The sequence below is a fragment of the Silurus meridionalis genome, chromosome 26 (genome assembly GCF_014805685.1).
Source record: "Silurus meridionalis isolate SWU-2019-XX chromosome 26, ASM1480568v1, whole genome shotgun sequence".
In the NCBI taxonomy this organism is placed as follows: Eukaryota; Metazoa; Chordata; class Actinopteri; order Siluriformes; family Siluridae; genus Silurus; species Silurus meridionalis.
The window spans coordinates 15025840-15052527 of record NC_060909.1 but is presented as its reverse complement, the minus strand read 5'-3'; the positions used below and the strand labels follow the sequence as shown (position 1 = coordinate 15052527).

The 26688-nt window shown below is 40.7% G+C and overlaps 1 protein-coding gene and 1 long non-coding RNA gene across 5 annotated transcripts in view; one reads left to right on the top strand and one right to left on the bottom strand.

Moving 5' to 3' along the window:
• Window positions 1–448: 448 nt before the first annotated feature.
• LOC124379758 (nischarin-like) overlaps window positions 449–26688 on the bottom strand; it is a 143487-nt gene continuing 117247 nt past the window's right edge. Inside the window, exons 1-3 of one of the 4 annotated variants that reach the window (XR_006924508.1) lie at window positions 6264–6539; window positions 3619–3678; window positions 449–850 (exon numbers count right to left, since the gene is read on the bottom strand). The gene's annotated coding sequence lies outside the window, so the exon portion shown is untranslated. Of the gene's footprint in view, window positions 851–954; window positions 1012–3618; window positions 3679–6263; window positions 6550–26688 lie in introns of those variants that run through there. The other 3 variants (XR_006924506.1, XR_006924507.1, XM_046840325.1) reach the window with 3 other exon arrangements.
• On the top strand, window positions 10017–10667 carry LOC124379776. Its single transcript, XR_006924530.1, has 3 exons — window positions 10017–10068; window positions 10207–10367; window positions 10658–10667. It is a non-coding gene; the product is annotated as an uncharacterized LOC124379776 (long non-coding RNA).

The window sequence follows — 26688 nt, the reverse complement described above, 5'->3', positions numbered from 1 at the left end:
GACAAAGTCGCAGTTCAATTCCCGCGATAGCGTCTCATGCTAATAAGATGTTAGCTGCAACCAGGCAGGCTGTTGTTTTGTTTTTTTTCCACCCATAATTATTTATTTCTTTGTGTATTCTCTTTTAGGTATTAATGCATTTAAAATATAAACAATACGGAAAAAAACTGAATTTTATTTTTTCCTGTTAAGTTTAAATATCATTGAATTTTTTTTTCTTTTTGTAGCTTTGGGCACTTTTAACCAGACAAGTTACAAAGGATGTATCTGATGTATTTTATCAAAAGTCTCTTTTTCATTATATAGGACACATGGTTTGTATTAATGTTATATATATATATTTTATTTTACTTAATAATAATAATAATAATAATAATAATAATAATAATAATAATGGGTTCAGCAGGTTCACAGAATAATTCACGAGTCACTGTTCTATAAACAATAAAACATTTTATTTTTAATTACTGAAAATGCTACAAAAATGTCACATGATAAATTATAATAATGCAAACACACAAAGATACAAATACTATTTCTAAATGATGTATATATTAGTAAGGGGTATATAACAATAAATATAAACATTTATGATTAAAAAGTTCCAAAGTGGGTTTAAAAAAACAACCTAATAATAAACAATAGATAAAAATAATTAATCCATAAAAGTAGAATCATAACACAACTATATAATATTAGCAAACAATATTTATAAACTGTAAAATAATATCAAGTCTCTGAGTGACTCAAAACACCAGGAAGAAATGGTTAAAGGAGCAGAACTGGAAGAAACAGCAGGACTGGATGCAGATGAATCAGTGGCTGAAGGAGATGGACTTTGACTACCAGCCTGTAAAGACACATATTGTATATTATAATTTAAACATAATAATGATGATAATAATGATATATGAAGGTCTTTTAAATGACATGAATCTGCATTGGTACATTTACATTAGGTTTGGCTGCTGAATTGTTGCTGAAGGATCCACCAAACCCTGACTTTGTAAACTAAAAAAAAAAAGGCGACAGAACAGACTGACATTCATGTAAAATCATACATGTGCTGGAAATGTAAAGATCTGATTTCCCTTTTGAAGAAAACAAATAATCTTCTATCCAATAAAAGGCAATATGACTATAAAAGGCTTTGGGGACGTTCCAGAGATAATTGTGTGTGGAGTAAATACTGAAATCTGAAAATAATGAATGAGCAGTGATAATGTAAGTGCAGGCTGTATAATGGTGGGGGTGGAGGTAGGGGGCGCTACAGCAGTAGGAGTGGAGTAAAGCAGGTGGAACACTTACGACCTGGTAAAAGAACAATAAAGAGTGTGGAAAACAGGTTTTATTTACCTTTTAGTCTTGGTATTTTTTACAGATCTAAATAAGAAGAAAGATTTTAAAAAATCTAACATTCAGACATTAATATGTTTAATCCACAATCATCTCTGTACACTAGTGAGAGTCTGAGGGCAGAAGTGAAGTGATACAAACATCTATTAATATAAAACACTTTAACATTAAAATTAGTAATAAATGGCCTCAAAGACAAAACTCAATTTAAAAAATACACATTTATTGTAATTCTTTTTCTTGCTTGCAGTGTTTTATATGAGTTACACAGGTCATAAATAAAAACTGTGCTTAAAATTTTAAAGCTTTAAAAAAAAAAAAAAAAACTTTTACAATGATCTCAGTGGTTCCTCTGTTTAATAACTGGATGAGACATGGGTGTAGAGAAAGCAAACATTGTTCTATATGATTAGGGATGTAAACATCACTTTATTGAGATTTGGTAAATAAAAATAAATATTGCAACAACTATTTCTGCATCCCACAGCAGAGGACATTTAAAGCACATGAGTTTGGTCACAAATATAGTTGTGCAGGTTCACAGTGACGTGACATGAAAGAGATGATTACCTGAAAGTCTGAAATGAACACTTTAGGAGGGTGGAATCCACAAAGAAGTTTCAACTGGCCGTGGACCTGCATTGGACATTTCTCACTCTGTACAAATAAAGAGCTTTAGGTGATGGTAAATGTCTTTAATCATCTTCTATTATACATTTTTTTCAGCACAAACTTTATGAAGCAGATCAAACCATTTCTTCTGACAGAGAGCAGGTGTGTTTCCAGCTTCAGAGCCAAACCCCAGTGCTGCCAAACCGCCACAGACCAGACGTCCACTCATCGTCCTCTACCGCCACAGGCACGTCCACTCATCCTCCTCTACCGCCACAGGCAGGCGTCCACTCATCGTCCTCTACCGCCACAGGCACGTCCACTCATCCTCCTCTACCGCCACAGGCACGTCCACTCATCCTCCTCTACCGCCACAGACAGACGTCCACTCATCCTCCTCTACCGCCACAGACGAGGCGTCCACTCATCCTCTACCGCCACAGGCACGTCCACTCATCGTCCTCTACCGCCACAGGCACGTCCACTCATCGTCCTCTACCGCCACAGACGAGGCGTCCACTCGCCGTCCTCTACCGCCACAGGCAGGCGTCCACTCGCCGTCCTCTACCGCCACAGGCAGGCGTCCACTCATCCTCCTCTACCGCCACAGGCACGTCCACTCATCCTCTACCGCCACAGGCAGACGTCCACTCATCCTCCTCTACCGCCACAGAAGACGTCCACTCATCCTCCTCTACCGCCACAGAAGACGTCCACTCATCCTCTACCGCCACAGGCAGGCGTCCACTCATCCTCTACCGCCACAGGCACGTCCACTCATCGTCCTCTACCGCCACAGACGACGTCCACTCATCGTCCTCTACCGCCACAGGCAGGCGTCCACCCATCGTCCCCTAAAGCCATGTGTGACTTTTTAAACATGTCTGGGACATTTGAAACATGTTTTGTTTTTATAGCTAAGAAATACTGACTACATTTACATACTAGTAACACTAACACTAACCCACAGCACTACTTAATAGGCTACTGTATGTGCTACTGTACTATAACTACAGTTACACACTGTAAACAATAACATTATTAATGACAGATAACGACATTTAAATCACACAATAAACACTACAAATCCACAAATCTAGGAGACAGAAACATGAGACGTGATGCAGCATCATGATATAAATGATTATTACATTAAACAAACACAGTAACGTAATGCATGTACAAACATTCTTTTTTAAAGATCTATGAATCTGCTGCTGGTGTTTTTAATATTGTACATCATAATAGATGACAGCATGAAAGTGATGCAATATACTGCACTGATGAGCTCACGAAAAAACACATTAATGTAAATGTAATGCACGTATGAGAAATGTTGTTTTATGATACATGAATCTGTTGTTGCTTGTCGTTAACGTAGCATATAATAAGAGATAGTAGCTTGAAAAGTGCTGCAATGTTCAACTACCATGCGAAAAAATACATTAATACACAATATCATACACAAAAAAGTTCTTTCTAATGATCTGTTCTTTATGTTAATGCAGTTCATTGTAAAAGACAGTAACACATCATGATCACCAAAGATCATAACAACAACCATAACAACACCATAATAGACAATAAAATACAGGAAAATATGCACAAGTCTATTGTGGTTCATGTGGTTTGTCATGTAGTTAATTTTACCTGAGTTTTCTCAACGTCTAATTCCAGAAAATATACGTGTCGTGGACTACAGTTGAACACCTGGAGAATAAAAGATGGACAAACTCGTGTCCAGTGTTGTGCTGGTTACTAAGAAATAATAACTAGTTACAGTTACTCGTTACTTCATTCAAAAAATAACTCAATTACTTTGTTGATTATTTACACCAAAAAGTAATGCGTTACTGTTAAAAGTAACTTTTTAGTTACTTTTTTAAAGAATGTTCTTTAATGTTCCCATTAATGCCCTTTTATGTGTTATGGTCTACAAACACAAAACTGACTTAAACACAAAGTCATTTTTAAACACTATTTTATTAAAGTCAGAGCAGCACACACTGAATATATCACAAGGATTTGAGAAACTCGTCTTGCTCTCGCCTCGACTCGACATTACTGCCGCACAGACCTGAATAAACGGAGACACGCCCACAGTGCGTCTTCTTCGTGTTTACAGTGGTTCATCCACCAATCCTACAATGCGTCTCTGCTGTAAACAGGTTAGACCAGACATGGGCAAACTACAGCCCGAGGTCCACACACGGCCCGTTGGGTTTATTAATCCGGCCCGCCGAACGTGACCAAATTCTATTAAAATAGGTACGGGTAAACCTTGCTCAATTTACCTTTCCCCTGTAATGCCCACGTTTCCCCTAAAGATGTCGCACTTCAGATACATTGACCTTGTTCGCGTGTTTTACCGGTACTCATGGGCGTAAATCCTGAGGGGGGACAGAGGGGACATGCCCTCCCCCCAAAAAAAAGTTATAAAAAAAAAAAAAAAATTGCACTCCCTATTATATGTATTCTGTATTATATGAAAAATATATCTATGTATACCTAAAATAATGGTATATAAATAAAAACACAAACATGCATTTAGAAACAGTTGAGTCCCCCCCCTTCCTCACAGTGGTTTGACCCACTGCCTGCTTTCCCAGTTCATCTCACCTTCTCTACACACACGAGTCAGGTGTGTGTCTGTGCCTCAATTAATGTTCAACTCCATTAAGGCATTTTATTCACTTTAAATAAAGCGATTCTCTTTAATGTAGTTGATGCAGACTCATTCATAAATTAGTTGCGGTAAAAATGCTGATTAGTGATGTAATTTTCCATGAATCTGCTCTATTAGAGATTAAAATATGACTTATCTAGTGAACGTTAGTTTGTTTACAATAGCTTGTAGCATAGTGCACTGACACTAACACACCAAAGCCGTTTCACATGCAGTGTTTTATTTGGGACGACTTGGTACAATGTTAATTTAACATTAACACACAATGAGCATATTGTTTATCTGTGCATTTACTAAATGAGCACTGTGCTACGTCTGAACTGACCCCACTGTATTTCTTTGTATAATCAATTTCTATTCTGTTCTTAAGTGTCTTCATTAATTTGTAAATAAAATGTTAAACCCTTTTTTAATTCCTTGTGTGTGTGTGTGTGTGTGTGTGTGTGTGTGTGTGTGTGTGTGTGTGTGTGTGTGTGTGTGTGTGTGTGTGTGTGTGTGTGTGTGTGTGTGTGTGTGTGTGTGTGTGTGTGTGTGTGTGTGTGTGTGTGTGTGTGTGTGTGTGTGTGTGTGTGTGTGTGTGTGTGTGTGTGTGTGTGTGTGTGTGTGTGTGTGTGTGTGTGTGTGTGTGTGTGTGTGTGTGTGTGTGTGTGTGTGTGTGTGTGTGTGTGTGTGTGTGTGTGTGTGTGTGTGTGTGTGTGTGTGTGTGTGTGTGTGTGTGTGTGTGTGTGTGTGTGTGTGTGTGTGTGTGTGTGTGTGTGTGTGTGTGTGTGTGTGTGTGTGTGTGTGTGTGTGTGTGTGTGTGTGTGTGTGTGTGTGTGTGTGTGTGTGTGTGTGTGTGTGTGTGTGTGTGTGTGTGTGTGTGTGTGTGTGTGTGTGTGTGTGTGTGTGTGTGTGTGTGTGTGTGTGTGTGTGTGTGTGTGTGTGTGTGTGTGTGTGTGTGTGTGTGTGTGTGTGTGTGTGTGTGTGTGTGTGTGTGTGTGTGTGTGTGTGTGTGTGTGTGTGTGTGTGTGTGTGTGTGTGTGTGTGTGTGTGTGTGTGTGTGTGTGTGTGTGTGTGTGTGTGTGTGTGTGTGTGTGTGTGTGTGTGTGTGTGTGTGTGTGTGTGTGTGTGTGTGTGTGTGTGTGTGTGTGTGTGTGTGTGTGTGTGTGTGTGTGTGTGTGTGTGTGTTACTGACCCACTGCCTGCTTTCCCAGTTCATCTCACCTTCTCTACACACACGAGTCAGGTGTGTGTCTGTGCCTCAATTAATGTTCAACTCCATTAAGGCATTTTATTCACTTTAAATAAAGCGATTCGAGTTCAGCTCTAATGTAATGTGATATATATAGATATTTAATAATGTGTATGTAATGTGTAATGTATATACACACACACACACACACACACACTGTATATCCTGGCCCGGCCCCTCTGTCAAATTTTAGAAAGCATTGTGGCCCGTGAGGCAAAAACCCAACCCCTGGGTTAGACTGTAGTCTACACTTCAGCCCAAATTCATTCATTTAAAAAGTAACGTTACAGTATTAGTTACTGTCAAAAGTAAATCGTTACCGGTAACGCGTTACTGCCCAACACTGGATGTGTCCTTGTAGATCTGGACTTTACTCACAGATGCTGAAGGAGCTTTAACTGAATTTTAAACTTGTGCTGGTTTCTCCTCCACAGCTGGAACTTGAGCTGCAGCTGGTTTCTCCTCCACAGCTGGAACTTGAGCTGCAGCTGGTTTCTCCTCCACAGCTGGAACTTGAGCTGGATGTGGGTGGACTCTGGATGTGGTGGTTCCTCTCAGTCTCGTGCTCCTTATGAGATTAAAGTGTTGATGGAGCTGTAACACAACAGAGACACTGCTCTTACACACTGCTGTTAGTCTTTATGCCGACACCAGCAAAATTCCCCCCTGATGCTGACTGAAATCCCTCATATGACCAAACCCACCCTTTATATTAATAGATTACACTTTATAGCTGGTAAAAAGTTTGCCGTCAAAATTCTCTTTTGCCAAATTTGCCGCCTCTTGAGATTTAAATTGGACGCATTCAAACTCTTTTGTCTCCGTCTTGTAACCGACAACCTTCAGGAGAGACGTCGTGTCAACACACAATTCATATTAAACAGATCTAATACAGGACTTTAGTAGAAAAAAAAAAAAAAAAAAAAATTGCACTCCTATTATATGTATTCTGTATTATATGAAAATATATGTATGTATACCTAAAATAATGGTATATAAATAAAACACAAACATGCATTTAGAAACACTTAAGTCCCCCCCCTTCCTTACAGTGGTTTGACCCACTGCCTGCTTTCCCAGTTCATCTCACCTTCTCTACACACACGAGTCAGGTGTGTGTCTGTGCCTCAATTAATGTTCAACTCCATTAAGGCATTTTATTCACTTTAAATAAAGCGATTCGAGTTCAGCTCTAATGTAATGTGATATATATAGATATTTAATAATGTGTATGTAATGTGTAATGTATATACACACACACACACACACACACACACACACACTGTATATCCTGGCCCGGCCCCTCTGTCAAATTTTAGAAAGCATTGTGGCCCGTGAGGCAAAAACCCAACCCCTGGGTTAGACTGTAGTCTACACTTCAGCCCAAATTCATTCATTTAAAAAAGTAACGGGTAACGCACCATACGGTAACGGCGTTACTTTATTTTTAAAAGTAACGCGTTACAGTATTAGTTACTGTCAAAAGTAAATCGTTACCGTGTAGCGTTGTCTCAACACTGGATGTGTCCTTGTAGATCTGGACTTTACTCACAGATGCTGAAGGAGCTTTAACTGAATTTTAAACTTGTGCTGGTTTCTCCTCCACAGCTGGAACTTGAGCTGCAGCTGGTTTCTCCTCCACAGCTGGAACTTGAGCTGGATGTGGGTGGACTCTGGATGTGGTGGTTCCTCTCAGTCTCGTGCTCCTTATGAGATTAAAGTGTTGATGGAGCTGTAACACAACAGAGACACTGCTCTTACACACTGCTGTTAGTCTTTATGCCGACACCAGCAAAATTCCCCCCTGATGCTGACTGAAATCCCCTCATATGACCAAACCCACCCTTTATATTAATAGATTACACTTTATAGCTGGTAAAAAGTTTGCCGTCAAAATTCTCTTTTGCCAAATTTGCCGCCTCTTGAGATTTAAATTGGACGCATTCAAACTCTTTTGTCTCCGTCTTGTAACCGACAACCTTCAGGAGAGACGTCGTGTCAACACACAATTCATATTAAACAGATCTAATACAGGACTTTAGTAGAAAAAAAAAGTTTGGACCCCCTGGTCTAAAGGGTCTACTATATTCTACTACTACTTACACACTTACCAGCTACCTGATGTTCAATAGTAGAAAATGTTTAATAGAGCGACTGTACGACTGCTGGAACAGTGAGTTTCCAAACTTTATGGGTTTTTATTCTCTTTGAAACACTGAGTTTATTATTTATTATTAGAGCTGCAACAACTAATCGAATCGATAATGAAATTGGTTGTTAGTGAATGCTGTTATCCTCATCATGTGAAAATAGTGTAGTTTAATGAAGTGTTATTGTGTAAACTGTTTGTTTGTAACTTCGGGACAGTCTACAACAGTAACTTATCTGTTCTCAATCGTGATTTACTGCGGCTTTACTACGTTCAAATGCTTGTTTTCAATGCTTGTTTCTTCATTAGCCTCATGCTAGCCGGGTTTGCTAGCGCTGTTTTTGTGTTTACTAGTTTCTTAGAATATTTGACACAAATTGACCCAAAGACGAATACATTCTATTATTCTTTATTAAGATATTTATAATTTATTTATAACTCACTAAATGTAGAATAATTAACCTGAGGATGAAACCTATTGAAGCTAAGATTAGTTAGCCGGCTAGTTAGCCTAGCTCAGTGGTTCTCAAAGTGTGGGACTCGGTGTTGCAAAGAGAATAAAACCCATAAAGACTAGAAAGTCACCGTTACAGGGGTCTTACAGTCGCTCCATCCCGGCAGAGGGTCTTCATCCTCCACCTGGAACACGGAGTTTCTCCCGGAGCTCATTACTGATGATGCAGAGTAGTGATGAGTCGGTTATGAACGATTCCTTGATTCTGAACGAGTCTTTAATGTGACTCAGAAGAACGATTCGTCTCAAAGAGTGATTCGTTCATTTTCTACTGGACGCGCGTGAACAAAGCATCGCAAAATCTCTGTAGGTTATGTAGATGAACTAAATGACTCAAAAAAGATTCACTAATATTCATGAATGAGATTTAAAGAACCGAGTCACTAAAATGATCCGATCTTCCCATCACTTTTACAACGATGACCCGTTGATCCTAGAAGCTCCGCCTCTCTGGTAGCGTCCGCGGCTCTGATTGGTGCATCAATTCTCCACTACGCACCCAATCAATAGAGACCAAAAAAGAAGTACTCGTCACAAAGCCACGCCCCGTTTCCATGGAAACCAGTACACAAACAATCTCTTTTTCTGGCGACAGGACATTTAAGACTGCTTGTGGATACTTTTTGAAATATTTCATAAAAACATACTTTATATACAAACATTTTGAAGATGCAGGACACCAACACAAACAAGTAAGTTTCTATTACTGTTTTTACTTTATTTATACTGATTATTTTCCTGTAATATCACATTCCCAGTGTATTATCTATACTGTAGAATTGTCTGTGTCATGTGATTTGATGACATTTTGTTCATATTAGAACAAAGAGAGCTGCATCAGACATGCCACCACCCAGTGCTGCTAAAAAGCCTCGACTTGATGCTGAACACACAAAACAATCCCTCATCAGTAGTGCATTAAAAACACTGCAGGATTCCTGTGATGATCTTTTAGCTCCAAACTGGATTGATGCACTACTGAAAGGGAAATGTGAACTTCCTTCACTGACAGATGAAGAAAAATCTGTCATTTCCAAGTTTTGTGTGAACGAGGTCAGTTATTATCTTCTGTTTTATTTAGTGTGCATTCAATTCTTTAGCTGTGGATTTGAGTTTTCTCATTTTAAAAGTCAATCCATAATTCACTGGTCCTGATGTTCTGAAATTGAACAGTAGATATGATTTATCATGTAAAAATGTTTACTCCAGGTTTTGGTTTATGCAAAGTCTAGTAGTTTTCCTAAACCTAATCTACAGTCAAGTCTTAACTCCCTAATATTTGTATTAAATACATGACTTGAATACATGTTTGATTTAGTCGGATGTTGGTTGATTTTTTTTCATCTCATTTAGTCGTTGGCAGAGACGTTTCTGAAAGCGGTTTTGGAGAAGATCAAGGCGGAGAAAGAGTCTATGGGACATGAACTCCTGCAGTCTCTCTGTAGGGTTTATGTGGGTTTGTGTCAAAAGAGGAGACTCTCATAAAGCACATGCCCTCGCCTACAGATTTCTCAAAGAAGGTGAGATTATATTGACATTTCATTATATATTTACAAAAAAAAGTGATTTAAAGAAGCCAATTGTGATCTGTTTTGGTTTTGTATTTCTTCCTATACAGTGTATTTTAAATCTGTGGTATCATTTTGTTTCCTTTGCAGACTTTTCTCAAGCCCCAAAACTGATAATGGTCATGGTGACAGCATGGCCAAGTGTTTTCTCCTGTAACAGCCCTTTATGCAGAGCCATTCACATCGTGTGCAAAATGAAGGCATACGGAAAGATGTATTATTTGCTCAGCAAGTTTCTGCACTGGGATACAGTAAGTAGCTGATTCTCATCACAACAGTTATCAGAACAGTCATTAAACATTATTTTTCAACTGAACTTTTCATGTGTTTTACTGCATTCTTAATCTACTTTTCATTTCCAATGTCCACGTCATCTATGGAGCAAATTCATTATAAATTCATGTTGAATTAAATCAATAAATATTTAATTTTTTCTTAAAGAATTCAAGCTGAAAGTGTTACAGGACATCACTATTTTACTCTTTTTTTATTAGTGTGAGTATTAGTGTGGGTTTTAAATAAATGATGTATTTTCTGCCAGGAGCCTCCTGAGACACCTACAGAGCCATCACCAGCACACTGAAGGCTCTTCTGAAAGACAAAAGTCTGACTTTCCAGAAGAGCAGTTGGTATGGTGATGATCTCTGTCCTGCTGCCTGGGACTACGTCTTCAGCCTGGACCTTCTCTGTGCACAACTGGGCTGGATTTGGACCGTCTCCCATGTTATACGGTACTGAATGTGAAACTGCTTCAACGTGTTTAATTCTCATCTTTCTAGTTTTTTGAACATTTAATAAATTGCAAACCGGCAAATGTGAGACTCATATGAGACAGTGTTTGTCCCAAATACTGCAAATTTTCCATTCTTGTTGCATAAACTTACAATTGATGGTATTCTATTACTGCCACAAAACACTTAATATGTCCAATGTTTTATTTATCAGAAAAAGTGTTTGGCTCATCTTGAACACGTGGCTGAAACAAACACAAACAGAGGAAACACAGTTCAGAAACGTCTCTGTAGCAGCAATATTCAGGCTACTTGGTAAGTTTCCTGTAAATCCTGTTTTAGAGCATTATCTCACATTATTTCTGGATTCTTCTGTTTTCACGCATCTTCTTTGTCCATCTCAATCAGGCGACTTGGCCAAAATGGCCTTAAGGAGAACGTGGCAGCATCAGTGGAGGATCTGGTGAAAAGCATAACTGAGTTCAGGGGACAAAATGGTATCATTAAAGGATCAATTAAACAAGTCCTTTATCAATCTTTATCTTTATTCTCTGATTTTTAGTTCTCTATCAACAGGAAAGTGCTTCAGCAAGTCCTAATGTTATGATGGATTTTGTGTGCAGATTTGCCGTGGGAGGTGCAGCTCGCAGTGGTTTATGCCACTCATGATTTGGCACCCAGCAACCCCAAAGTCGCTCTGAACGCTTTACAATCATGGAAGAAAGACCTCACAAAGCCCGTTCCTCCAGCCGTCCCCAAGTGCCTGAAGCAGATCAGCTTTATTTGTTCTCACACAAAGACAAAAAAAATTATTTCATTAAATAATGTTTAATAGATTTTTATTTTTTTATTTTTGTACATAAATAAATAAAATACATAATAGATCTGCACAGTGTTATTGATTGTCTCTTTACAGTGGCGGGTCGTGCATTTCACACCCAATCATCTGCCTTCAGTCCCAATCATCCTCTTAATAACATCAATATGATGCCACAGCTGTAGAAACCATCATTATTATACAGCATATAATACATGCAGTATAACAGAGCACATACAGATTCTTGTGCATTTTCCCTGCATTACAGTTTTCCTGCTGTTTCGACAATCAAATTGTGTGTTTTTGTACAGATTCTACAAAGAAAATGCAAAAGTATAAATGGCTCATGAAAAAGCTTAACAACTGTTGTGAACTGTTTGGGTTGACCTTTATATAATGTCCTTTATACTGAAAAAAAATAAAAAAACAAAAAAAACGTTAATGTTTATGTTAAAAACACGTTAACCCAAATTCATTTTAACAGCACTAATTTTATTAATGAGCAATTAATGCAGCACGCATTTCTTCATTTTTATTAAGAATATGAATAAATAAAAATGATAAAAAAAGATGCGAAATTAAAAACCTTTAACACAACACACATTTATACACGACATCCTTTCTTTTACTCAGATATTAGATTTTTATTATGCCCGATCAAAAAATAAATTGTTGGAGAGGTTTTCCATACGATCTACGATGCCCATGGTGTCTTTTCTGATCAGGGAAGAATCACAGCACACAGAATGGTGCATATGTTCTTCTTCAGTTTAATGCAGTTAACAGACAAGTATACAGTGAGGAAAATAAGTATTTGAACACCCTGCTATTTTGCAAGTTCTCCCACTTAGAAATCATGGAGGGGTCTGAAATTGTCATCGTAGGTGCATGTCCACTGTGAGAGACATAATCTAAAAAAAAACAATCCAGAAATCACAATATATGATTTTTTTAACTATTAATTTGTATGATACAGCTGCAAATAAGTATTTGAACACCTGAGAAAGTCAATGTTAATATTTGGTACAGTAGCCTTTGTTTGCAATTACAGAGGTCAAACGTTTCCTGTAGTTTTTCACCAGGTTTGCACACACTGCAGGAGGGATTTTGGCTCACTCCTCCACACAGATCTTCTCTAGATCAGTCAGGTTTCTGGCCTGTCGCTGAGAAACACAGAGTTTGAGCTCCCTCCAAAGATTCTCTATTGGGTTTAGGTCTGGAGACTAGCTAGGCCACAACAGAACCTTGATATGCTTCTTACAGAGCCACTCATTGGTTATCCTGGCTGTGTGCTTCTGGCCATGCTTCACAGTAGGGATGGTGTTTTTGGGATGGTACTCATCATTCTTCTTCCTCCAAACACGTTTAGTGGAATTATGACCCAAAAGTTCTATTTTGGTCTCATCTGACTACATGACTTTCTCCCATGACTCCTCTGGATCATCCAAATGGTCATTGGCAAACTTAAGACGTGCCTGGACATGTGCTGGTTTAAGCAGGGGAACCTTCCGTGCCATGCGTGATTTCAAACCATGACGTCTTAGTGTATTACCAACAGTAACCTTGGAAACGGTGGTCCCAGCTCTTTTCAGGTCATTGACCAGCTCCTCCCGTGTAGTTCTGGGCTGATTTCTCACCTTCCTTAGAGACCCCACAAGGTGAGATCTTGCATGGAGCCCCAGTCCGAGGGAGATTGACAGTCATGTTTAGCTTCTTCCATTTTCTAATGATTGCTCCAACAGTGGACCTTTTTTCACCAAGCTGCTTGGCAATTTCCCCGTAGCCCTTTCCAGCCTTGTGGAGGTGTACAATTTTGTCTCTAGTGTCTTTGGCAGCTCTTTGGTCTTGGCCATGTTAGTAGTTGGATTCTTACTGATTGTATGGGGTGGACAGGTGTCTTTATGCAGCTAACGACCTCAAACAGGTTCATCTAATTTAGGATAATAAATGTAGTGGAGGTGGACATTTTAAAGGCAGACTAACAGGTCTTTGAGGGTCAGAATTCTAGCTGATAGACAGGTGTTCAAATACTTATTTGTAGGGATGAGCGAGTACAGCATTATCTGTATCTGTATCTGTTAACCATATGAATTATCCGTATCTGTATCTGTATTTGGAGTGGGTGGGGCCTAACCCGGAAGTGGGCGGGTTGTCTTAAAATGGGCGGGGCTTTAACTGGTATGTTATTTTAAGCATGCAATTGATATGGGTTGATCAGAAATTGTTATATTTATTGCTGATTAGAAAAATATTTACAGGACAGCATCAGGATTGAGTTTCAGATCAATGGTTTTGATCACGATACAGATACAGATAATTCACATGGTTAACAGATACAGATAATGCTGTATTCGCTCATCCCTAGTGTGTATGTAGCTTAATTAATTTGTAATATTTATAACACTAGCTTACTACCTTTATTTTTTTATGAAATACAGCAAAAACGTGTCTGGTTACTGGTTAGAGACAGCTGAAGGTTTAAAAAAGAAAAAAAATCTCCGACAGGCAGAGACGCAATGCGAGTCGCATTCTACCAAGCAAGCACTGGAAAAGAGCCGCGAACCCGAGTGACTGAGGGAGAGACAGAGAGCTGTTGTGTGTGTGACTGTGAGTGAGCAGGCGTGATCTGTATGTGTGTAGGGGAGGGGCGCTGTGACGAGCCTATCACAGAACGCTGACGCAATCAGATACCCAATGATGATTTTCATTCAATCCGAGCACAGATATTGACTCGGATTACTCGTATAATACTCGTACTCGGCAGAAGTGCTTTATCCGTACCGGATACTCGTTTCAGCCGAGTATCCGGCTCATCTCTACTTATTTGCAGCTGTATCATACAAATAAATAGTTGAAAAATCATATATTGTGATTTCTGGATTTTTTTTTTAGATTATGTCTCTCACAGTGGACATGCACCTACGATGACAATTTCAGACCCCTCCATGATTTCTCCATGATTTCTTGGAGAACTTGCAAAAATAGCAGGGTGTTCTAATACTTATTTAACTCACTGTATATACACACTGGAGAAAAACAGAGCTAAAACTGTTCCTGATTGGGTAAAAAAACATAGTCATCAGAGATGTGTGAGCCCAGACAAAGACTTTCTGTGTACCTGACATACTCACATCATAAAGATCCTATAAACACTGAACAGAAAACATAGGAATGTGTTTAGAGAATCAGTGTAAGGCCGATCTTAATACTAATAGATATAAAAAAATGTAAAATCTCCAGTGGAAAATAATTTTTCATCACTAAACATTTGTTTTATTGATGTGCTCAAGATCTCCAAATAACACTTCATAACTCTCTGCTCTCCCCTTTAGCCACTGCTCGTAACCTTGGGGTAACTATGGACAATGAACTGTCTTTCTTCCCACATGTCGCTAATGTTGCTCGTTCTTGTCGATTTCTTCTCTATAACATCCGAAGGATTCGACCATTTCTGTCCATACAGGCTGCCCAGGTGCTTGTTCAGTCTCTTGTCATTTCAAGACTTGACTAGTGCAACTCTCTGCTGGCAGGTCTTCCCCTGAACGCTATTCGTCCACTGCAAATGATCCAAAACGCAGCTGCACGGCTTGTGTTCAATCAGCCCAAGTTCTCCCACACCACCCCACTGCTGCGCTCCCTTCACTGGCTTCCAGTAGCTGCACATATCAGATTTAAAACACTGATGCTTGCCTACAAGGCCAAAAATGGACCAGCACTATCTTACCTCAGTGACCTCATCACATCTCGCACTGCACCACGATGTCTTAGATCCTCCAGCACTGCTCGACTGGTACCACCTTCTCTCAGAATGAGAGGTAAGTACACTTCAATTCAATTCAATTCAATTCATTTTTATTTGTATAGCGCTTTTAACAATGAACATTGTCTCAAAGCAGCTTTACACAGATAATGTGGTGATTAAACGTAAATATGTTCTTTGTAAGTATGTTTGTCCCTGATGAGCAACTGTGGCAAGGAAAAACTCCCCGAGATGGCATAAGGAAGAAACCTTGAGAGGAACCAGACTCAAGAGGGAACCCATCCTCATCTGGGTTGCACCGAATGTCCACTTCAAGGCTCTTCTCTGTTCTGGCACCGAGGTGGTGGAATAAACTTCCCCTAGATGTCTGTACAGCAGAGTCCCTGATTATCTTCAAGCGACGACTTAAGACCTACCTCTTCCTTAAATACCTAAATTAGCACTTTCCAAGTTTGTAGAATTCGAGTTATATTTATATTAAGTTTGTAATCTTGCGTACCAGTGTAGATTTATTCATTACTAGAGATTTAAAGCACTTCTGTCGTCGCTCTGGATAAGGGCATCTAATAAATGCCGCAAATGTAAATGTAAATGTGCTAAGTTGCAAATCAAGGACTAAAATCCGCCAATTAAAACCATCCATGAGGAAACACAGCAAAAGTTCAGATTTGTGTCCTGATAATTTACGTACAGTGGAAGCTTTTATTGTGTGTAACATGAGTTATAAATACTAAACAAGAGGAGCAAAATATTTAACTTGCATTAAGAGCAATAACTTGCATTGTGAACATTGAGCATCACGCTAACAACATGCAAACGACTCGCGCTCAACTACTCGACTTTTCTTTTCACTGCATTAAACAATAGGAGCTAGATATAATAGGAGCTCCGCATATTTATAGATAAATATGCAGATATTTGTCCTTTTTCAGCGTGTTTTCCTCGTACATGCAGCGTTCGCGTGAACATACTGTTTACTACAGTAGTATACTATATGTTTACTATACAGTAGTATTACTTTAAAACATTTACAAAAATATTTTGTCTTCATGCTCTATGTTGAGTATGGTTTTACTAGTAATGAACATAAATTTGCATTAAGCATCCATATTTGTCTATGCCCATGTTAACCCAGCCATTAGGGAGGCACAAGCCAGTGCACTCTTAGTGCCGGTCCAAAGCCCGGATAAATGGGGAGGATTGCGTTAGGAAGGGCATCCAGCGTAAAACATGTGCCAAATCGAATATGCGGGTCACGATCAAGAATTTCATACTGGATCGGTCGAGGCCCGGGTTACCAACGACCGCCACAGGTATCGTTAGCCAACAGAATACCGGTGGAAATTGGGCTACTGTTGGCCAAAGGAGGAGAAGGAGAGGAGGAAGCCGTCTACAGAGACAGCAGGAAAAGGAGAAGTGTAGGAGAGTAGAGGTTCAGGTTGGTACTTTAAATGTTGGTACTATGACTGGTAAAGGAAGAGAGGTAGCTGATATGATGGAGAGGAAAAAGGTAGATATGTTGTGTGTTCAGGAGACCAAGTGGAAAGGGAGTAAGACCAGGAACATTGGATGTGGGTTTAAACTGTTCTATCATGGTGTGGATGGAAAGAGAAATGGTGTAGGGGTGATTCTGAAGGAAGAGTACAGTAAGAGTGTAGTGGAGGTGAAGAGAGTTTCTGATAGCGTGATGATCGTGAAGCTGGAAGTTGAAGGGATGATGATAAATGTCATCAGTGCCTATGCTCCACAAGTCAGCTGTGAGATGGAGGAGAAGGAAAAATTCTGGAGTAAATTAGATGAAGTGGTAGATGGTGTACTTAGGAAAGAACGATTGGTGATTGGTGCAGACTTTAATGGACATGTAGGTGAAAGGAAAAAGAGTTGATGAGGAGGTTATGGGTAGGTATGGCCTAAAGGAGAGGAATGTGGAAGGGCAGATGGTGGTAGATTTTGCTAAAAGGATGGAAATGGTAGTGGTGAACACGTATTTTAAGAAGAAGGAGGATCATAGGGTGACGTATAAGAGTGGAGGAAGGTGCACACAGGTGGATTATGTTCTATGTAGAAGATGCAACTTGAAGGAGATTGGAGACTGTGAGGTGTTGGCAGGGGACAGTGCATTTCAAATTTATATCTGTAATCTATTTATTTCTGCAAAATCTGATTTGGTACAATAGCTGTTGCTGAAAGTGCAATAGAAATAAAATAAAACTGAATTACATTGGAATCTCTCTCTCTCTCTCTCTCTCTCTCTCTCTCTCTCTCTCTCTCTCTCTCTCTCTCTCTCTCTCTCTCTCTCTCTCTCTCTCTCTCTCTCTCTCTCTCTCTCTCTCTCTCTCTCTCTCTCTCTCTCTCTCTCTCTCTCTCTCTCTCTCTCTCTCTCTCTCTCTCTCTCTCTCTCTCTCTCTCTCTCTCTCTCTCTCTCTCTCTCTCTCTCTCTCTCTCTCTCTCTCTCTCTCTCTCTCTCTCTCTCTCTCTCTCTCTCTCTCTCTCTCTCTCTCTCTCTCTCTCTCTCTCTCTCTCTCTCTCTCTCTCTCTCTCTCTCTCTCTCTCTCTCTCTCTCTCTCTCTCTCTCTCTCTCTCTCTCTCTCTCTCTCTCTCTCTCTCTCTCTCTCTCTCTCTCTCTCTCTCTCTCTCTCTCTCTCTCTCTCTCTCTCTCTCTCTCTCTCTCTCTCTCTCTCTCTCTCTCTCTCTCTCTCTCTCTCTCTCTCTCTCTCTCTCTCTCTCTCTCTCTCTCTCTCTCTCTCTCTCTCTCTCTCTCTCTCTCTCTCTCTCTCTCTCTCTCTCTCTCTCTCTCTCTCTCTCTCTCTCTCTCTCTCTCTCTCTCTCTCTCTCTCTCTCTCTCTCTCTCTCTCTCTCTCTCTCTCTCTCTCTCTCTCTCTCTCTCTCTCTCTCTCTCTCTCTCTCTCTCTCTCTCTCTCTCTCTCTCTCTCTCTCTCTCTCTCTCTCTCTCTCTCTCTCTCTCTCTCTCTCTCTCTCTCTCTCTCTCTCTCTCTCTCTCTCTCTCTCTCTCTCTCTCTCTCTCTCTCTCTCTCTCTCTCTCTCTCTCTCTCTCTCTCTCTCTCTCTCTCTCTCTCTCTCTCTCTCTCTCTCTCTCTCTCTCTCTCTCTCTCTCTCTCTCTCTCTCTCTCTCTCTCTCTCTCTCTCTCTCTCTCTCTCTCTCTCTCTCTCTCTCTCTCTCTCTCTCTCTCTCTCTCTCTCTCTCTCTCTCTCTCTCTCTCTCTCTCTCTCTCTCTCTCTCTCTCTCTCTCTCTCTCTCTCTCTCTCTCTCTCTCTCTCTCTCTCTCTCTCTCTCTCTCTCTCTCTCTCTCTCTCTCTCTCTCTCTCTCTCTCTCTCTCTCTCTCTCTCTCTCTCTCTCTCTCTCTCTCTCTCTCTCTCTCTCTCTCTCTCTCTCTCTCTCTCTCTCTCTCTCTCTCTCTCTCTCTCTCTCTCTCTCTCTCTCTCTCTCTCTCTCTCTCTCTCTCTCTCTCTCTCTCTCTCTCTCTCTCTCTCTCTCTCTCTCTCTCTCTCTCTCTCTCTCTCTCTCTCTCTCTCTCTCTCTCTCTCTCTCTCTCTCTCTCTCTCTCTCTCTCTCTCTCTCTCTCTCTCTCTCTCTCTCTCTCTCTCTCTCTCTCTCTCTCTCTCTCTCTCTCTCTCTCTCTCTCTCTCTCTCTCTCTCTCTCTCTCTCTCTCTCTCTCTCTCTCTCTCTCTCTCTCTCTCTCTCTCTCTCTCTCTCTCTCTCTCTCTCTCTCTCTCTCTCTCTCTCTCTCTCTCTCTCTCTCTCTCTCTCTCTCTCTCTCTCTCTCTCTCTCTCTCTCTCTCTCTCTCTCTCTCTCTCTCTCTCTCTCTCTCTCTCTCTCTCTCTCTCTCTCTCTCTCTCTCTCTCTCTCTCTCTCTCTCTCTCTCTCTCTCTCTCTCTCTCTCTCTCTCTCTCTCTCTCTCTCTCTCTCTCTCTCTCTCTCTCTCTCTCTCTCTCTCTCTCTCTCTCTCTCTCTCTCTCTCTCTCTCTCTCTCTCTCTCTCTCTCTCTCTCTCTCTCTCTCTCTCTCTCTCTCTCTCTCTCTCTCTCTCTCTCTCTCTCTCTCTCTCTCTCTCTCTCTCTCTCTCTCTCTCTCTCTCTCTCTCTCTCTCTCTCTCTCTCTCTCTCTCTCTCTCTCTCTCTCTCTCTCTCTCTCTCTCTCTCTCTCTCTCTCTCTCTCTCTCTCTCTCTCTCTCTCTCTCTCTCTCTCTCTCTCTCTCTCTCTCTCTCTCTCTCTCTCTCTCTCTCTCTCTCTCTCTCTCTCTCTCTCTCTCTCTCTCTCTCTCTCTCTCTCTCTCTCTCTCTCTCTCTCTCTCTCTCTCTCTCTCTCTCTCTCTCTCTCTCTCTCTCTCTCTCTCTCTCTCTCTCTCTCTCTCTCTCTCTCTCTCTCTCTCCCTCTCTCTCTCTCTCTCTCTCTCTCTCTCTCTCTCTCTCTCCCTCCCTCACTCTTCTCGGGGAGGGCAGCATGCAGTGCTTTCAGCCGAGGTGCCTTGCTTCAGTCTCTTTTGATAGAAAAGAGAAACACAAAAGGCAGAGGTGGAGACTAAACAAACTTGCGGTTCACCTCTTAATAAGTTCCTGCGGGAACTGGAATTGTAACTATCTTCCAGAAGTAAAAAGGAACTGAAAGCCACGTGTACCGTAACAACCCTACCGTGGAAGAAACTATAATAATAAGCATAAGTCACTATAACTCAGTGTCGCTGCCACAGCTTTTTCAGTAGCAACAGCAAGAAGGAACCGGTGGAGGCCGATTTGAGATAGATTTCCCCTCTGCTTTAATCACATGTCCCAGATATGTGACATGTTTATGCAAAATGTAATTGGGAAAGGCTGGCCTTTAGTCCCTTATCAGCAGTGCCACTGTGTCCTATAAAGAGTGACTGCAAAGCAGATCGTTGTCATAATCTATGATATTAGATCAGATTCTGATCAGAATCTAGATCAGATTTTGGATGGACTAGCAAGTGTACAGCATCTTTCCTTAATCCTACATTGTCCTGGTGACTTCCCTATCTGTCTCTAACAATTAGACCATTTGGACCCCAAACTGTGTGAATTTGGAATGAGCTCAGCTGTTTTCAGAACTGGTGCAATGGAGTTAACTGCTGTTTTATGTGAATCACCATGAAAAAAAAAAAAAGAACAATTTCTTTATGTACATGATGTGCGTTAATAAATGAGAATGTACACACGTTTTTTGAGGTTTTTTACACAACAGCGTTGCCTCGATTTGTTTGATGAAGGCATGCTATAAAAATGTACATACATGTTTGTTAACTGTCAGGAAACCACCTGCCCCCTTCGGCGGCTGTCAAACCTCCGCTTTCTCTGAAGCTCCCGGCTTCAATCGCGCACATTTAGCACTCATCACCAGCTCCTATTTAAACCCCTCACTTCCACACTCTCACCGTCCGTTATTGTTGGTATATGTTGGTTCACGGTGGTCGTTGTTATCGCTCATGCGTATCCCGGTACGTGTCTTCCCACTCGGACTCCGCACTCTCTCACCGGCTTCGCTTCTCTTCCCAAAGCGCATCCCGGATTCCCCCGATCCTGCCGTTGGTGATTCTATGCTTTTGCTGCTCATCCCACGTTCTCCCGTGTGCTGTTCAGCGCCGCGCTTCTACTTTCGCCTCCCGTTCATCGCATAACATTAACAACAAAAGGCATATGTGCACCAACTAACAGCAGAGATTCACCAGTATACAATACAAACCACCGTCAATTCTCGATACAAACCTTTATTATATTCTCCTACATTGTAAACACAAAGATCGCTCACTTGTTTATTCTGCCCATGTTATAGGTGGAATAAACAAGCCATAAACTGGCTACAGAAAAAAATTTGATTTTTACAGATTAGAATTTATAAGCAAATGTTTAATATCTGCAAAAAAAGCTGAAAAAATTTCTAAGGTAAAAAAAAGCCTGTTTTTGTAACATGGTTGATATGATTATTAAAAGACAAGTTGCTGTCTATAATAACTCCCAGGTCTTTTACCGTTAAAGTAGCAGTTACAGAACATCTGTCTAAATGCAGGTTGAAATGCTGGAGCCTCTGTGTAATGTTTTTTTGGGCAGATGAGCAAAATCTGTCAACAGAATTTAATAATAAAAAGTTATAAGTCATGCAATCTTTTAACTCTTTCACACACACAGTTATCCAAGCTAATTGAGCTGCATCACCTGGTTTTGATGAGATATATAGCTGGGTATCATCAGCATAAAAGTGGAAGCTAATTCTATGCCTTCTAATAATATTTCCAAAGGGAAGCATGTATATTGTGAAAAGCAGGTGTCCTAGAACTGAACCCTGTGGAACACCATAATTTACTTGCATTAAGCTGGATAGCTCTCCATTTAAGTCTACAAAATGGTAACGATCAGACAGGTAGGATTTAAACCAGCTTAATGCCTGTCCCTGAATGCCGTAATGTAATTTTGTAAGCGATCTAGGAGAAGATCATGATCTATAGTGTCGAATGCAGCACTAAGATCTAGTAAAACTAACAGATGTAGCCTTGTTGGCAACTACACAGTGCCTGTTTAAATCACACATGAATATTGCCTAGACTGTGTGTGTGTGTGTGTGTGTGTGTGTGTGTGTGTGTGTGTGTGTGTGTGTGTGTGTGTGTGTGTGTGTGTGTGTGTGTGTGTGTGTGTGTGTGTGTGTGTGTGTGTGTGTGTGTGTGTGTGTGTGTGTGTGTGTGTGTGTGTGTGTGTGTGTGTGTGTGTGTGTGTGTGTGTGTGTGTGTGTGTGTGTGTGTGTGTGTGTGTGTGTGTGTGTGTGTGTGTGTGTGTGTGTGTGTGTGTGTGTGTGTGTGTGTGTGTGTGTGTGTGTGTGTGTGTGTGTGTGTGTGTGTGTGTGTGTGTGTGTGTGTGTGTGTGTGTGTGTGTGTGTGTGTGTGTGTGTGTGTGTGTGTGTGTGTGTGTGTGTGTGTGTGTGTGTGTGTGTGTGTGTGTGTGTGTGTGTGTGTGTGTGTGTGTGTGTGTGTGTGTGTGTGTGTGTGTGTGTGTGTGTGTGTGTGTGTGTGTGTGTGTGTGTGTGTGTGTGTGTGTGTGTGTGTGTGTGTGTGTGTGTGTGTGTGTGTGTGTGTGTGTGTGTGTGTGTGTGTGTGTGTGTGTGTGTGTGTGTGTGTGTGTGTGTGTGTGTGTGTGTGTGTGTGTGTGTGTGTGTGTGTGTGTGTGTGTGTGTGTGTGTGTGTGTGTGTGTGTGTGTGTGTGTGTGTGTGTGTGTGTGTGTGTGTGTGTGTGTGTGTGTGTGTGTGTGTGTGTGTGTGTGTGTGTGTGTGTGTGTGTGTGTGTGTGTGTGTGTGTGTGTGTGTGTGTGTGTGTGTGTGTGTGTGTGTGTGTGTGTGTGTGTGTGTGTGTGTGTGTGTGTGTGTGTGTGTGTGTGTGTGTGTGTGTGTGTGTGTGTGTGTGTGTGTGTGTGTGTGTGTGTGTGTGTGTGTGTGTGTGTGTGTGTGTGTGTGTGTGTGTGTGTGTGTGTGTGTGTGTGTGTGTGTGTGTGTGTGTGTGTGTGTGTGTGTGTGTGTGTGTGTGTGTGTGTGTGTGTGTGTGTGTGTGTGTGTGTGTGTGTGTGTGTGTGTGTGTGTGTGTGTGTGTGTGTGTGTGTGTGTGTGTGTGTGTGTGTGTGTGTGTGTGTGTGTGTGTGTGTGTGTGTGTGTGTGTGTGTGTGTGTGTGTGTGTGTGTGTGTGTGTGTGTGTGTGTGTGTGTGTGTGTGTGTGTGTGTGTGTGTGTGTGTGTGTGTGTGTGTGTGTGTGTGTGTGTGTGTGTGTGTGTGTGTGTGTGTGTGTGTGTGTGTGTGTGTGTGTGTGTGTGTGTGTGTGTGTGTGTGTGTGTGTGTGTGTGTGTGTGTGTGTGTGTGTGTGTGTGTGTGTGTGTGTGTGTGTGTGTGTGTGTGTGTGTGTGTGTGTGTGTGTGTGTGTGTGTGTGTGTGTGTGTGTGTGTGTGTGTGTGTGTGTGTGTGTGTGTGTGTGTGTGTGTGTGTGTGTGTGTGTGTGTGTGTGTGTGTGTGTGTGTGTGTGTGTGTGTGTGTGTGTGTGTGTGTGTGTGTGTGTGTGTGTGTGTGTGTGTGTGTGTGTGTGTGTGTGTGTGTGTGTGTGTGTGTGTGTGTGTGTGTGTGTGTGTGTGTGTGTGTGTGTGTGTGTGTGTGTGTGTGTGTGTGTGTGTGTGTGTGTGTGTGTGTGTGTGTGTGTGTGTGTGTGTGTGTGTGTGTGTGTGTGTGTGTGTGTGTGTGTGTGTGTGTGTGTGTGTGTGTGTGTGTGTGTGTGTGTGTGTGTGTGTGTGTGTGTGTGTGTGTGTGTGTGTGTGTGTGTGGAGGCCGATTTGAGATAGATTTGCCCTCTGCTTTAATCACATGTCCCAGATATGTGACATGTTTATGCAAAATGTAATTGGGAAAGGCTGGCCTTTAGTCCCTTATCAGCAGTGCCACTGTGTCCTATAAAGAGTGACTGCAAATCAGATCGTTGTCATAATCTATGAGATTAGATCAGATTCTGATCAGAATCTAGATCAGATTTTGGATGGACTAGCAAGTGTACAGCATCTTTCCTTAATCCTACATTGTCCTGGTGACTTCCCTATCTGTCTCTAACAATTAGACCATTTGGACCCCAAACTGTGTGAATTTGGAATGAGCTCAGCTGTTTTCAGAACTGGTGCAATGGAGTTAACTGCTGTTTTATGTGAATCACCATGAAAAAAAAAGAAAATACACAATTTTTCTGAGATATTTTTCTCCTGGGATCCTCCTGAATAGGAACAGAGTACGGTGTAGGACAGTTGCCTGTTGATACACAAATTTGTTCCCGTGAGGGAGAGTTAGAAATAGACACAGAAGCAGCCTCATTTGCCCAATACACATTTTTTAAGCATTGCCTCTCTATTTTAGCCTGAAATCTGTACTAAATAAATCCCTTCCGTTCTTGTAGACACCTTCAAAATCCCTATCTGGTCCTGTGAACATCATGACCGTGTAATGTGATGTGTATGTTGTCATGAAATGTGCAGTCTGACACTGTGTGTGCAAAGGAAGTAAGTTGCACTGAGAGTTCTGTAACAGTAGATGGCAGCAGAGATCACCCAGAGAGAGAGAGAGAGAGAGAGAGAGAGAGAGAGAGAGAGAGAGAGAGAACTGTCACTGCGTTGTAAAAGAATAATTTATGGTGCAATGAAGCCATTGGCAAGTTAAGTTTTCATTTTACTAATCGGACGTTTTACATGAAATGCATGAACAATACAACTGAACAAAACAAACATACTTTATCTGCCTGAATTATTCTTTTTCATATGAATTAAATTTACTATTTCTTAGCAAATGGTTTTCTCTCATGGCACATGCTCACATTTGCAACATCAGCAAAAAAAAGAGCAGAAAAACTTTTGCTTCCAGGCATCTAATTCAAATAATGGCATTGAGGATTACAAACCCGATTCCAAAAAAGTTGGGACACTGTCCAAATTGTGAATAAAAAAGGAATGCAATAATTTACAAATCTCATAAACTTATATTTTATTCACAATAGAATATCGATAAAATATTAAATGTTGAAAGTGAGACATTTTGAAATGTCGTGCCAGATATTGGCTCATTTTGAATTTCATGAGAGCTACACATTCCAAAAAAGTTGGGACAGGTATCAATAAGAGGCCGGAAAAGTTAAATGTACATATAAGGAACAGCTGGAGGACCAATTTGCAACTTATAAGGTCAATTGGCAACATGATTGGGTATAAAAAAACCTCTCAGAGTGGCAGTGTCTCTCAGAATTCAACATGGGCAGAGGATCACCAATTCCCCCAATGCTGCGGTGAAAAACAGTGGAGCAAAATCAGAAAGGAGTTTCTCAGAGAAAAATTGCAAAGAGTTTGAAGTTATCATCATCTACAGTGCATAATATCATCCAAAAATTCAGAGAATCTGGAACAATCTCTGTGTGTAAGGGTCAGGGCCGGAAAACCATACTGGATGCCTGTGATCTTTACAGCTTACACATCTGGAAAGGCACCATCGATGCTGAAATGTATATCCAAGTTCTAGAACAACATATGCTCCCATCCAGACGTCGTCTCTTTCAGGGAAGACCTTGCATTTTCCAACATGACAATGCCAGACCACATACTGCATCAATTACAACATCATGGCTGTGTAGAAGAAGGATCCGGGTACTGAAATGTCCAGCCTGCAGTCCAGATCTCTTACCCATAGAGAACATTTGGCGCATCATAAAGAGGAAAATGCGACAAAGAAGACCTGAGACAGTTGAGCAACTAGAAGCCTGTATTAGACAAGAATGGGGCAACATTCCTATTCCTAAACTTGAGCAACTTGTCTCCTCAGTCCCCAGAGGTTTGTAGACTGGTATAAAAAGAAGAGGGGACGCCACACAGTGGTAAACATGGCCTTGTCCCATGTGTTGATGCCATGAAATTTAGAATCAACTTATTTTAACCTTAAACTTATAACTTTTCTCAGTTTAAACATTTAATATGTCATCTATGTTGTATTCTGAATAAAATATAGAAATGTGAAACTTCCACATCATTGCATTCTGTTTTTATTCACAATTTGTACAGTCTGACATCTTTTTAGGAATCGGGTTTGTAAATGCAGTCAGTCACACAATCAGCGTGAGCATGTGACAGCAGTGTGACTGAGACGAGATGATTTACTGCCAACTAGGGATGCGCGATATTGACAAAAATATCTCGATAATTATATGCGATTTAATTGATAACTAAAATTAGACGATATTTTGCTAAATGTGATGTTATGCTGTTACCTAAAGAACTGCCATGGACAACTAACTAATTAATTTTTTTTTATTAATTATTTCAAATTTTTTATTGTGTGGTGGTCAGTGCACAATAGTGACAGTAATTAATAGTTTCCTCTAAGTTTAAATTGATTTTACTTAAAGCTTTTTTCTTTCTTAAAGTGTAAAGTGAGTCAAATTCTTACATTTCATCAGCCTATTAAAATAATAAGACGTTTTGGCTGTTACCAAGCAAATGAAAGTATCAACAAAAAACATCAAACAAAAACATCTTTGCAAGGTGGCATTTAGTTTTATTAACACACTGTTTTTAGTGTTCACTGTATTTAACCTTTAACCTGCAAATGCATAAATAATGGTTGAATATTTTAAACAGAAAACGTTGAATAGTGATATTTGAGATCATTAAAAAAAATGTTGAGATACTTTAAATGTGAAATTTAAACCGCCAGTAGGTGGCAGCAATTATCTTTTAATAAA